At 36.2% G+C, this 13191-nt stretch overlaps 1 pseudogene; it reads left to right on the top strand.

The window, feature by feature from the left end:
• Positions 1-705: 705 nt before the first annotated feature.
• On the top strand, positions 706-12085 carry LOC101707424 (vimentin-like; annotated as a pseudogene).
• Positions 12086-13191: the final 1106 nt, after the last annotated feature.

The following is a 13191-nucleotide window of genomic DNA, read 5'->3' as shown; positions in this document are numbered from 1 at the left end:
ATATTTGAATGTTATTATAGTTTTTCCCTTGCATTGCTTTTCTTTGAATAATTTGAATTTTTGTGTATGTGTGTGTTTAGTGAATGATAATAAAGTTATACATTTAAAAAATACAGTGAATGTTTAAATCTTTTAAAATTACAGTAAAAGACACATTACCATTAATTCCACTCAAAATAATCATATTCGTTTCAAACACATTTATCCAATCATACCACTTTCTGAAGTAGTTCTGAAAATTGTCTTTTGTAAGTGTCTTTATGAGCATGATTTAAAAATATGGTGAATAAAAAAAATATAGTGAATCCTGCTGCTGATGCTGAGGGTCATCCAATGGAAAGGCAGGCTCATGAAAAACATTACAGTGTGTCCTCATCCACTTTATTCACTGTATCCAGCCCTGTGTGACTTCTGGCTCCTCTTCAAAGTCAAAATGACTATAAATGGTAAACATTTTGAATCAATTGAGAATATCTAAGCAGACATGACAGCAGGACTGAAGACATCATGAAAGAGTACTTCAGCACTGCTTCAGAGAGTGGAAGGATGAAAGGATAAGTGTGTTTGAAGCAGGGTAAGGGGATATTTTGAAGAGGATTAATGGCAATATGACGTCTACTGTGATACATTTTTTAAAAATTCAAGCATTCATTATATGTTTCAATCATACTTGTATAATATATTTAAAAAGTCAAATATGCAGAGATGGAGAACAAAAACAGTGACTACCTCCGGAAGAGGGTAAATGGGAAGATATAGGTCAAAGAATACATAGAAGCAGATATGTGGATATGAACAAACCCAGAGATCTAATATAAAACATGAAGGCTATAGGAAATAAAATTCTATCATATTTGAAATTTTTGCTAAATGAGTAGATTTTAGTTATTCTGACCATTAATGGGAAGATAACTTTGATGATGAGTATGTTAAGTTGATCAATTACTTTATTATCTATATGTGTCTCCTAACACTATGTTGAACACTATAAGTAAAACTTATTTTTAAAAATTAGCAGATGTTAAGTTTTTCTAAATGCTGGAAAAATTTATAGTTAAAATTTTCATCATTTGCATAGTAAAAAATTGAAGATAGTTTAACAGCAAATTATAGAATATGCTGTTAGAGGATTAATTGAGAGGGATGAATGGCAATACCTTTTCTGCAATAAAGTTTTTAAAATTTAAACATTCACCATATTTTTTGAATCATATCTGTATTTACAGATTTTCCCAAGGAGATGTGGATATGTTTTACTGTGAAAATAGATCAAGGAATAGTATTGCCAAGATATGAGAGTCACCAGAGAATTTAAATACGGGATAAATTTTAATGAGAGAAAAGAGTCCCAATCTTTTTCAGAATAGTTCCCATTCACCCAGGTTTATGGACATCTTTAATATTCATGATTATAGTAGTTCTAATGATTGAACAATTATATACCTATGACATAAAAGAGCAATCATCAATGGCTCACTTAATACCTGGATCTGTAAAAACAGAACGTGGACAATACTGATAGTGACATTGAGATCAGCACCTTTGGTAGCTGTCAGGATGGATCTGTGAGGCACTTTGATTCTCTGAGAGCGGACTTAGGATGTAGGATTTCTGCTGGCTGGGGATATGTATTGGGACCATTGTGTTATCAAATTGCTTTCTCCTCAATAAGTATGGTATGGAGGAAAACAGCAGTGTTGGCAATTTCAAAAATGTTCTATCTGCTCCTCTTTCCATCGATGACACCTAGAGTCGCCATAAAAGGCAACTTGAGTTCCAGTCTCCCATTTATGAGACCCATATGCACAAATGAACAATGTAGACACCAGAGCCACCCTGTTCTTCAAATTGGGGCATTTGGGAAGTGACTGATGTAAAGCAGGGTTTATCAGCAGAGCTCTCTGTGGTGGTGGAAATGTACTATGATTTATGCTTCGCAACACAGTAGCCATGAACTCCACTCACTCCAATGTGGATAGTATAAGGGAGGAACTTAGTTTTCGATTTTATTGAACATTAATTAAGTTGAAAACTAGATAGCAGCATGAATTTATTTTGGCTCACAGTTCTGGAGGCTGGAAGTCCAATATCACAGCACTGGCATCTGCTTGGCTTTGAGTGAGGGCCTCACATTGTATCATAAGACAGTGGAGGAATAAAAGGCAAGCTGGTGCATACAGGAGACAGGAGACCCAAAAGGTAGCCTCACTTTGTAACAACCTAGTCTTGAGATAACTAATCCAGACCCTTGAGTACAGCATTAATCAGTTCATGAGGGTGGTGCCCCAATGATCTAATCATCTTTTAAAAGCCTTACTCCTGTCAATACTGCCACATGGGGTCTAATTGTCTAGCATGAGAATTCTGAAGGACATATTCAAGCCACAGCATTCCCTGTTCTACATCTTCTGTTCTCAATTACTTATCTTTACACTTTTACTCTCCCTTTTCCTCTTAGCCAAGCAGAAAAGAAAGATTACAAAGCAAGATGTATACACCGGCATGCAGAAAGGCTATGTTTGACATTTCTTTGGCTAAAATGTAGTTATTCCACATATCTTGATGGGATTAGTTTACTTCAGGCTTTAGCCTTTTTCCTGGTGACCAACAGGGGTGTTCCTTTTAGCGGCAGGGACACACATAATTTATTCTTGTGTGGCAGGGTGCCTAGTACTTAGCAGACATTTACTAAACGTGGGTTGGATCCCATAGCTCATCACTGTCATACAATGTTTAAATTAACTTGGTAAATAGTACTACAGCTCTCCAGATACTTTGTCAGTTCTTCCTGATGCAACCTAATTTAAATGGGAGAGTAAATCCGAGCTTGTGGAGGCATAGTTTAAAAGTTTAGGTCAGCACTCTGTGAGGCTGAGACAGGAGGATCACAAGTTTGAGAGGAGCCTGGGTAATTTAGTGACTTAGTAGACCCTGACTTACAATCTAAAAAAACAAAAGTCCTGGGGATTAGCTCAGTGCAAAAGGCCCTGGGTTCGATTCCCAATACTGCACAAAAAACAAAACAAAACCACCCAAACCATAGAATGTAGTAAAACAGACTTGTAATGTAATTTGTTTATAGGTAGAAATGTATGCTATGGAATCTCTCAGTTTATAGATATTTAAGAATAGCATTAAGGAAATCTCTCCCAAATATTTTGTTTTGATTGAGAAAGATGGGGATACAAGAGGAAGTCTCAGAGTCTTCTGTAGTACTGAGTTCTTAGATGTAAAAATTGAATAAATTTAGCCTTTTAAATCTTCTAAAACCATTACCAGCAAAAGAAAATACCAAAATTCAAAGACTTTCTCAAATATTCAGTAACTAGAACACTATGTATTTTCTTTTGAAAATTATTTTGCTGAAAATCTATAGTATTCTTATTTTCTAGAAGCCAGAGGAAGTTTTAATCACTCAATTAAAATCCACATTCCTGGATTGAGTACCTAAATGAAAAACAATAATATGAATATAGCCTTCCATAAATATTTGTGCCCAATGGTAGATATAATGGTAATAATATAAACAGAGAATGTTGGTTTTTATCTTCTTTATTACGTGAATGCTTAGAGTGACAGATTTTTCTTCCCTCAGTCAGCTTAGATGTAATGGTCATCATTTGCAGAGGTGCATTTAGAAGTACTATTGCAGTGCTTCTGGTAACATCCTCTGGGTGGGGATTTTTCCAACTGGAGTCAAAAGTTTACATTTTTTAATTCCCTTTTTGGTACTACTATTAAATTTTTATTTTCAGAAAGGAAAAGGAAGCCATGAGAGGCCACTGGCATCCTTGGAAATTTTGTTACTCAATGCTTGATTGAGTTGTCTAATTCTAATTCATTGTAAAGTCACCCCATGTCACACTGGAGCTTGAAGACTTTTTCTGTAAGCCCTTCAGGGGAAATATGATACCATGTGTTCATACTTGCAGGTTAGATGCATGAAAAATTTTCTATGCATACACAGGGTGTGGCCCTTGTGCAAAGTAAGAGAATTGCAGCAGCAGGTAAATGGCATTATGAGAGATAATTTTAATATTCTCAGACAGTAGAAAGAGAAAGTTAGGTTTTATGAAATGTCCAAACCCACCCTGGCCATTAACAATTTATCATTGTTGGTAGCCTCAGACGATCAGAAGAGGGTGAGAACTCTACATCTTCTTCATCACAACTTTCTTACCTGCAAGTTTCGGACCAAATTCTGACATGTCTACAAAACCTACTCCGAGAGCCAGTTTTTGTGAGGTTGGTGAAAGGGTTTCTGCCTTTCTGTGTGTTCTTGTGAGCATCTTGCCTGCAAGTCTCTTTGGTAAATGGAACATGTATTAGCAGACTCAGCCAGGTAAACTGGCTAACAAAATCCTCTCTAAAAGGGGCGCTGTGGGACATAGGGCTGACCAGAATTCTACACCAAGGCACTGTATCGTAGGCATTGGCTATGGGGCAACTTGGATTCCCAAATTTTATTCCCGTAAGAGAAGTTTTATATACAAACCTTTCTGTCTAATAGAAGTAAATGTCTATTATAATCACAATTTATCTCACTGATAAGAAAACAATTTCTAATATCCTCATAACCAACATTTTGGAGGATATATAGATAATAATATTTGAAACATTTGCTTTGGGAGTGCAAAGTCCTTATTGAGAACCTTCCAGTTTTAACTAATCACCTCTGGAGTATGGATTTCCATTGGAGCACTTCTGATCTTTTTTAACTGTGAGGGGATATAACCATATACTAATATGAATACAAACATATTTCAAATAATTTATAGGCAAGATAAAAAAGAGGGGTGGAGGAATGAAAACTGGAGCCAAGTAATAAGCAACTTTCAAAGATCTGGCTTAAAGATTTGGGAAGATGTTTTCTATTATCCACCCATCTATTTTGGATTTCCTCACCACCATTCTCTCTCAATTACCTTATTCATCTCAAATCATTCATGTAGAGCACTATTTATGAAAGAAACAGCAAAGCCTCTAAAGTCAGACTGCCTGTGATTGGAGCCTGCTTCTGCCATGTACATGATCTTAGGCTGTGTTCTCTATGCCTTCATTTCCTCACCTAAAAAATGAGGACAATGAGATGTCCGTGCTATTTGATTGTTCCGAGGATAGGAAGTAAGTCAAATAAATTGCCCTCATACTTACTATTCAGTGAATTATGGAAGAAAAGCAAATGCATATCTAAGATTGAATTAAGCAGAAGTATATAAAACAAAGAGAGTTTGGGGTCTCAAGGAACTCACTACCCAGTAGGAACACTGACAAGGAAGCAGTCAGTAACAGCAGAATGAATCAGTTCTGTGCAAAATAAGTACCAGGGAGAAACTGCCAACCACCATCAAACATACACATAGATACACTGAAGGCTACTAGAAATTTCTAATATGTAAGAGAAGATTGAGATACCTAATCATTAATGGTAACAGAGTAAATTATAGCATAGGGTATATTTTAAAACAGGATGCTTTGTTTTAAATATTTTACACTAAAATTTTGTCATTCCATTTCTTTTACAGCCAATATAAAGCCACATGAATTAAGACTGATTTAAAATTTTGTGTCTTTGGATGCTGAAAACATTTTCCAGTTAGAAATGAGATTACTATAAACAGTCCAACAATTAAGTACATACAGTTAGCTTTCCTGAACTAAATATTATTTAGTCTGCATCTATAACTGCAAAACACTTCACTAGCCACAAACACATACTGATTTTTATTAAGAAAACTTATAGATTTTAGAAAGAGCAGAAAATTTAATCTTTTTTTAATTCATTTGCTTCTTCCTTCTTTTAACCGGTTATCTACCTTTTAACAGCAGAGCTAAGTGTTGTGTTGTTGTTTCCTTGCCAACCACAGATATGCACTGAGAAGATTAAAATGTGTAAAAATGAGCCACTTCACAAGAAAAGGCAAAAGGGACAAATTAATAAATCCTAGATAAGAGTTAGTTTGTTTTTAGATAAAGATGGCAGATTGAGGATTACAGTGTTAACCTGGTAATCTGACAATGGCTTACATATCTACAAAGAATCAAGCCCACACAGTTTTAATATTTTTAAAAAACATTTTGTCATGGCAAGATAACATACATATCTAACATGTCAACTTGTAGAACAAGATAGATTACTTCAACTATTCAGGGTACAAATGTAAGAATGTTTTCTATGAACCTTCTTTTATTCAAAGTGTGGAAAATCAAAAGTAGCAACAAAAACTCAACCAAGTACTCATCTTTTTATTTTTCTAAATATTAATTTAATATGAGTAGGGTTTTATTTTGTTTGTATCAGTTTCAACTGGGGAAAGATTAATCATGAAAGTATAAGAAATGTATAATTTTTGGTCTTAAAAGAATCCTGATCATATAATCAAATCCTTATACCTCTTTAATTGGATCTTTAAAAATATTACCAGAGGGCCGGGGATTTAGCTCAGTGTTTCTGCAGCCTGCCTCACAAGCACAAGGTCCCAAGATTGATCCCCATTACAAAGTAAAAGAAGAATATTACCAGAATGCTGGTGAGTTTACATAAGAAACTTTCTTCCAAGTGGTTGGGGTGGAGGTGAGATTTAGGTGTGGAATGAAAGGAGAGTGAAGAGAAACAAAGACAAAAAGGTTAAGAGAAATTGCACGTAAAACTCAATCTCTCTTTCATTTGAAATTATTGTAGAATCTGAAAGTTAACAAATCCAGAACAAGATTCTTCATATAGAATCACGAAGGAGAGAAAAACATCGCACTTCAAACTATTTAGTAGCAGAAAACATAATTGATTTTCATCCTGAAAGACTTAATTGAGTACATTAATCTGGTTGGTCTCTTAGTATGTATATATTATGCCTGTCTGTCTACCAGGTTATCAACCTGAGATTTGTTTTCAGTTATTTCATTTTCACAGAGATTCTCAAATGGAGGATTAAATCGCAACTCTTCTTTTGCAAAGTTAGATCTCACATGTTTCTCTCATTTATTTTACTTGTGAAGGTAGCTTGAGAGAGGAATTAAGAGATGTTCCAGAATAGACCAAATACAGAAATGAGTTTTGTCATTTTTAGTCTCATTTAGTTCTATATGCAACTACATGTTAAACATTTGGGAAAGAAATTCTTCCGCAATTCCCTTGAAAAGAAGCACAGAGACCTTGATTTCTTTCTAAATGGCCATTTGTTTGGCCTCAAGTCTCCCATAGAGCACATACTTAGAACTACTGTGGTACACACTGCCATGGTCATGCATGGTAGTCAATCACACTTGTCTACTGCAAGGATATATAGATTACTTTTATTTTCTAAATTAAAATGTAAAATCAACTTGAATACCACATCTCAGATTATTAAGAATTTCAGTCTCTTTGAAACTACTCTTCCTCTTCAATATCAGAGAACCTCAAGGATGTACACAGAATAATGGAGGGTCAGACTGACTTCCACATCCAAGCAGAGATCAGATATTTATTGCCAAAGCCTCTCACTAAGTTGTGATATCGCTGAAGAAAAATTGTCTCATAAGATCTAATGGGCAATGAGAAATGTTTGGATCAGTTCTCTGGTGGTAGATGGAAACTGGGAGCTATGCCCTTAAAAAAGCTGGTTCTACCATTTTGGATCTTTGAATGAGGCTAATTTTCTTTCTTATATCTAAACTTAGTCCAGAACCCATGATTTGAGTTCCCAGGGTAAGAGTTTAATTTGAAACCAGCCTTGAAAGTACCAGTTGTTCCAAGAGTGCTGTCAGAATGACTTAACAATCCACCATTTAAGGAGACCTAACCAGCGTGTCTTTTATCTTCCTAGGGATTTAAATACCAAGAGTAAGGCTGGGAATATACTCATTTTCAGACCCTCATCTACAAAGGCTTCGTCGTCCCTAGTATTCTCAGTACAAAGCTCTTCTTAGTTTTCTCCACTGTTCATTGACATTGGGCTTGATTATTATTCCAATAAGGGGTAAGTCATAAGGGGACTAAGCCATGTTCATGAAAACAGTGAATATGCTCCAAAGGATGACCCAGGAGCAAAAACAAAACAAACAATAAACAAATAAATACAGGCACAAATTAAATTTTCAAGAAGGCACCCCATTTCATTTAGGTTCAATGATATGTAATCATTCCTTCCTAGCAAGAGCATGTAAGTCCATGTTCCCTTTAGTAAATATATTAGTCTGCTCAGATTCCTACAACAAAATAACACAAGCTGGATGCATTAAATAAGAGAAATTAGGTTCTCATTGTTCGGGAGATTCAAGCCCAAGATAAAGGTATCGGTGTGGTTTGATTTCTGGTGATTATCTCCATAGATGCAGAAAAAGCATTTGACAAAATCTCACATGCATTTATGATAAAAACCCTACAAAAAATTGGAATAGATGGGCTCTACCTCAAATTGATTAAAGCTATCAATGAAAAACCAACAGCCAGTATCATACTAAATAGTCAAAAACTGAAATCCTTCACACTAAAATCAGGAAAAGACAAGGATGTCCACTATCACCACTCTTGTTCCATATAGTTTTGGAAACGTTAGCCATGGCAATTAGACAAGAGAAAGAAATAAAAGGAATAAAGATAGGAAATGAAGAAGTCAAATTATCATTATTTGCAGATGACATGATACTCTATATAGAAGACCCCAAGAACTCCACCAAAAGTCTTCTAGACTTAATAACCAAATTCAGTAAAGTAGCTGGATACAAGGTCAACACACAAAAATCAATAGCTTTCCTCTACACGAACAACAGACTCACTGAGAGAGAAATAGGGCAAATAACTCCTTTCACAATAGCGTCCAAAAAACTGAAATATCTAGGAATCAACCTAACGAAAGAAATCAAAGACCTCTTCTCTGAAAACTATGGCACTCTGAAAAGAGAGATTGAAGATGATATCAGAAAATGGACAGACATCCCCTGCTCCTGGGTAGGAAGGATTAATATAGTGAAAATGGCCATACTTTGAAAAGTGCTATATAGATTCAATGCAATTCCAATTGAAATCCTGGCAGCATACTTCACAAACCTTGAGAAAGCAATTCCAAAATTCTTTTGGAACAAGAAGAGACCCAGAATAGCAAAAGCAATTCTAGGTAACAGAGACATGGCAGGGGGTATCACAATCCCCAACCTGCAACTGTACTACAAAACTACTGTGATAAAAACAGCATGGTACTGGCAAATAAAACAGACCTGAGGACCAGTGTAACAGATTAGAAGATGCAGAAACAACTCCAGACATACTCAGCCACCTCATTGTCCACAAAGGAGACAAACACCCTCACTGAAGGGAAGATAGCCTCTTTAATAAATAGTGCTGGAAAAATTGGGCTTCAACTTGCCAAAGATTAAACCTAGACCTATATCTCTCGCCATGCACTAAACTAAAATCGAAATGGATTAAAGATCTAAATATTGAAATAGAAATGCTGAACCACCTGGAACAGAGATTAGGTAGAACTCTTGAAGACATTGTTATAAGAAAAGATTTTATAAACAAAACCTCAATTGCCTGTGAACTAGGACAATCAACAAGTGGGATCTCTTCTTATTAAAAAGCTTCTGCACACCAAGAGAAACCACACAGTGTGGAGAAAACTCACAATGTGGGAAAAAAATTTCACCTGCTGTTCCTCAGACAAAGGCTTACTATCTCGAATCTATAAAGAACTTTAAAATATCAGACCTCCCAAATTTAAAGACCCAATCCGAAAATGGGCATCTAAAATGAACAGATATTTCTCAAACAAAGAAGTAGAAATAGCAAATAAATACGTGAAAAAATATTCAACATCACTGGTCATTCGAGAGATGCAAATGAAAACAAGCTGAGATTCCACCTCACTCTGGAAAGAATGGCTGCTATCATGAAATCAACCAATAACCAATGCTGGCGGGGCTGTGGGAAAAGAGGAACACTGCTCCCTGCTGGTGGGAGTGTAGACTGGTGCAACCACTGTGGAAATCAGTATGGAGATACCTCAAAGAACTGGGACTGGAAATCCCATTTGACCCAGCTATTCCCCTGCTGAATATCTTCCCCAAAGAATTAGAAGAATCATACCACAGTGATATATGTGCACCCATGTTCATAGTAGCACAGTTTGTAATAGCTAAAACTTGGAAACAGCCCAAATGCCCATCAACTGGAGACTAGATAAAGGAAATGTGGTTTTTTAATAAAATGGAGTACTACTCAGCCATAAAAAATGAGAAGTTAGAAACATAGCTAAGTGGATGCACATTGAGGCGATACTCTTAAGTGAAATAAATAGGACACATGTGTAAATACTGAATAGTTTCTCTGGTGTGAGAAACTGAAAGTGTAAATAAGGACTAAATGTATAATAGGTAATGTGAAATAGGAAGGAAAGGGCCAAAGGGGAAGGAAGTGAGAGGGGTAGGGGAAAGGATAGAAGGGAATGGGATTAATATGAGAAAATGGAAAAATAGGAACAAAATCTTTGTAAATAGGAATGGAGGGGTTGAAGGGAGGGCAAGGGAATGGGGAAAAATAAGAACCAAGAGAGATTATGTAAAGGTGCAAATTTCCAATGATGAATGTCATTATACTGTATACCTAAAATGTACCAATGAGTAAAATGAATAATTGATAATGCGAAATAGGAAGAAAAGGTCCAAAGGGGTAGGAAAAGTGGGAGGGACAGGGGAAAGGAAAGAAGGGAAAGGAAAAATGATGAGAAATGGAAAAAATGAAAGCAAAGTCTTTGTAAATAGGAAGGGTGGAGGGTTGAAGGGAGTGCAGGGAATGGAGAAAAAGAACCAAGATACATCATGTAAAGGTACAAGTTCCCAATGAAAAATGTTAATGTATTGCATACCTAAAATGTAGCAATAAATGAATTAATAAATAAATAAATAAATAAATAAATAAATAAATAAAATCTGAAAAAAAAGTGTGCCTTCTCTAGCATCTTCTCATAGGGGGCGACATTAATCTCATTGGACTAGATCTTAACACTTACGACTTCATCCAACTCTTATTATCCCCCCCAAATCCATCTCAAAATACCTTCACATTGGGGTTAGAGCTTCAGTATAGTCACTTGGGGATTGGGGTACACAGAAATTCACTCCTTAACAGTAGATAAGCCTCACTGTCATTCTTCTTAGCTAATATTTAGCCAAGGACACCCTGCAATTTTTCAGACAGGGTGTGGACAACACGTGTCTGTCACTTGACCTTGAATGTAAAGTGGAATCCTTGCAAGAAGAAATTGCCCTTTTGAAGAAACTACATAATGAGGAAATCCAGAGCTGTAAGCCCAGATTCAGGAACAGCACGTCCAGATCGACATGGATGTTTCCAAGCCTGATCTCAAGGCTTTCCCTGAGTGACGTACTTCAGCAGTACGAAAGTGTGGCTGCCAAGAACCTTCAGGAGGCAGAAGAATGGTACAAGTCCAAGTTTGCAGAGCTCTCAGAGGCTGCGAACCTGAACAACGATGCCCTGCACCAGGCAAAGCGGGAGTCCAATGAGTCACCTGTGAAGTGGATGCGCTTAAAGGAACTAACGAGTCCCTGGAACGCCAGATGTGTGAATGGAGGAGAACTTTGCTGTCCAAGCTGCTATCTACCAAGACACCAGTGGGTTCCTGCAGGATGAGATTCAGAACATGAAGGAAGAGATGGTGCGTCACCTTCGTGAATACCAAGACCTGCTACTCAATGTTAAGGTGGCTCTTCCCGGGTACCAAAGAAGAGAAGAGAAAAGAGAAGGGAAGGGAAGGGAACGGGAGGGGAGGGGAGGGGAGGGGAGGGAAGGGAAAGGAAAAAAGATGGCTCTTGACATTGAGATCGCCACCTACAGGAAGGTGCTGGAAGGCGAGGAGAGCAGGATTTCTCTGCCTCTTCCAAACTTTTCTTCCCTGAACCTGAGGGAAACCAACTTGGAGTCTCTCCCTCTGGTTGACACCCACTCAAAAAGGACACTTCTGATTAAGACAATTGAAACTAGAGATGGGCAGGTTATCAGTGAAACTTCTCAGCATCACGATGATCTTGAATAAAAAGTGCACATACTCGGTGCGGCAGAATTTTACCAGCAAGAATAAAAAAGAGATCCATATCTTAAACAGCTTTCAAGTGTTTTCTGCAGTTTTACAGGAGTGCAAGATAGATTTGGAATAGATATAAACTCTAGTTCTTAACAACCAACACTCCTAAAAGTGTTTAAAAAATTTACAACATAATGTAGTTTACAAGGAAGTTTTGTGCTAGAATACTTTTTACAAAGTATTTTTGAATACCATTAAAACTGCTTTTTTTCCAGCAAGTATCTGACCAACTTGTTTCTGCTTCAATAAATCTTTGGAAAAACTAAAAAAAAAAAATTATTCCTGGGATGCATTATTTCTAACCATAATGAAACTGACCAACAACAAAATTTGTTTTCTATAAGATTATTAATATTTGGGGAACTTAAATAGAAAGCAGTCCATACTTTTATTCAATTCAACCAAACTTTGGCTTTTATCTTTTCCAACCTACTGCTTATTGTCACACCTGAATTTTTAGAGAAAGAAAATACCCCAACTTGGAAAATATATAAATATACATCCACCCATACAAGTACTGGTTTCTAGTGCAGCTAGAAACGGAATATTCAGAAAAAAACTTTAAAATCCTAGGATTTTCAGTTTCTATAGCTGAATAAATATAAACCTTTTTTTTTTTTTGGTACTGGGGATCAAACTCGGGTCCTTGCACATGCAGGGCAGGCGGCAGAATCACTGAGCTAAATCCCCGGCCCAATAAAAACATTTTTATATATAAAAATTTTGAGGTTTCTTCATTCTGATTAAAGGTCCTGAAATTTAATTCATGTAATTTCTATGTTGCAGGTTTTAAGAAGGGTAACAACATTTTCATTTCTCGTGTGCAACAAAATTATTCATAACTGATTGCAACATTAAATATTAATTTAAAAATGAAATCACTGCTATAGAAAGCTGATAGATGACTTAAAGCAACCTACTCCTACCTTATCTACATTTATGTACCATCTTTCTTTAAATTTTTTTTATTAAAATTTTTTATTGGTACATTTTAGGTATGCAACACAGTTACATTTCTCATTGGGAATTGTAACTTTACATAATGCACCCTGGTTCTTATTTTTTCCGCATTCCTAACCCTCCCTTCACCCCCTCTATCCTTCTCTATTTA

This window comes from Heterocephalus glaber, unplaced genomic scaffold, assembly GCF_053883595.1.
Source record: "Heterocephalus glaber isolate CG9 unplaced genomic scaffold, H.glaber_assembly_v1.0 deba00001569, whole genome shotgun sequence".
NCBI classification, from domain to species: domain Eukaryota; kingdom Metazoa; phylum Chordata; class Mammalia; order Rodentia; family Bathyergidae; genus Heterocephalus; species Heterocephalus glaber.
Note: the sequence above shows the minus strand (reverse complement) of the source record. Positions and strands in the feature narration are given on the sequence as shown.